This window comes from Cydia amplana, chromosome 22 (genome assembly GCF_948474715.1).
Source record: "Cydia amplana chromosome 22, ilCydAmpl1.1, whole genome shotgun sequence".
NCBI classification, from domain to species: Eukaryota; Metazoa; Arthropoda; class Insecta; order Lepidoptera; family Tortricidae; genus Cydia; species Cydia amplana.
The window spans coordinates 192612-194176 of NC_086090.1; the positions used below are offsets into that span (position 1 = coordinate 192612).

At 39.8% G+C, this 1565-nt stretch overlaps 1 non-coding gene across 1 annotated transcript; it reads right to left on the bottom strand.

Moving 5' to 3' along the window:
- Positions 1 to 239: 239 nt before the first annotated feature.
- On the bottom strand, positions 240 to 312 carry Trnaa-agc (transfer RNA alanine (anticodon AGC)). The gene has a single exon. It is a non-coding gene; the product is annotated as a tRNA-Ala (tRNA).
- Positions 313 to 1565: the final 1253 nt, after the last annotated feature.

Consider the following 1565-nt stretch of genomic DNA (forward strand, 5'->3'; position numbering starts at 1 on the left):
TTTGTTTGTGATTTTAGGATCTCGAGTATAGTAGAGTGTGGAGAGATGTGACGCACAACAACGCATGGTTTACGTATTGATATTAAACTGTTTGAGCGTTTTCACACTGTCCGATCCGATATCGGACGTCGGATCACCCTTGCAGAATGACAGCTGCTAGAGAATGCTTATGGAATCAAGCTCTTTAATTATTGCATTAACACTTTGTTTAGAAATTAATTAAAAGTGGAAAAATTTACTGTCTTGGGTGGGACTTGAATCCACGACCATCGGATCGCTAACCCGGTGCTCTTCCATCTGAGCTACCAAGACCTTACCCAATACAGTGAATATTTCCACTTTTAATTTGTTTCTAAGCGCCACTTGCACCATTCTACTAACCCGGAGTTACTCGGTTAAATCCAGAGTTACCATGGTTACCAGTACAATTTGACACTTGGTTAACGCTTTAACCGCTTAACCCCGGGTTAGTGGTATGGTGCAAGTGGCCCTAAGCTTAATAGCATCGGTCGCATAACGTTTCTGCTTGATACAAAATTAACACTTTGTTTTTTACGATGAATCTACTTATGTAACACTCACGTAGGTACCTAGTTTCTTATTTGAATATTATGTGTAGCAGGTGTAATTCTAATTTAATGGCAATATTATCATTATAATTCACTTGTTTGTAACGAAAAATTCAAAACTAGACAAGCTGGTGGGAATCAAGTTCTATGAACGCCCTACTACCTAATACTCATTAATTTGAGTTATCTAAAATAACGTAAAGTTGCACGCGGAATCGGAAAAACCACATCCGTTACACCAATTTCAATTGCAAAAATGTTGATTTAATCTTTCACGATTTTTACACATTATTAAATTGTACACCGGGACTTAATCGCGTGTCTAAGTTTTAAGATTTACCTCCGACGTTTCGAGGACGGCGTTGTCCCCGTGGTCTCTTCTTCGTGGTGTCTTTGTGGACTCTTAAAACTTAGATACGCGATTAAGTACCGGTGTACAGTTTAATAATGTGCAAAAATGTAGTTCCAAAGTTAACCCCCTTCCTGCGAAATACTTGCGAAACACCTCCACTTCAATTTGCCTGTATAAAAAGCAACTCGCCGGCTCAACCAATCACAGCGCGATATGGAAACTCGTGCCAGGCATACAGACGAGATCGTATAGTGATGGGCCCTTATACTCGTAAATCCTACTTTACCCATTCCGGTATTTGTCGGCCAATATCGGATTTCAATACCGGTATTGATATTCGTCCGATATTGGATACTGTACTCGTCACTGTCACAGTTAGTAGTAGGACGGCTACCATCAGTTTGGCACTGACATAAACGCCGTCGAGAACGTAATTTACTTTCTATACATCTCGCTCGTACACGCATATTAGTGCAAACGAGATGTATAGAAAGTAAATTACTTTCTCGATAGCGTAAATGCCAGTTTTGACACTGTCAGTGACTTATGGTACGGGCTTAGGTAACTAGGTAAGTACATGTTATCTTTAAACCTAACAATAAGTCATTGTCAATAGAGGTGACAGCATCGTATCATCTATTGGG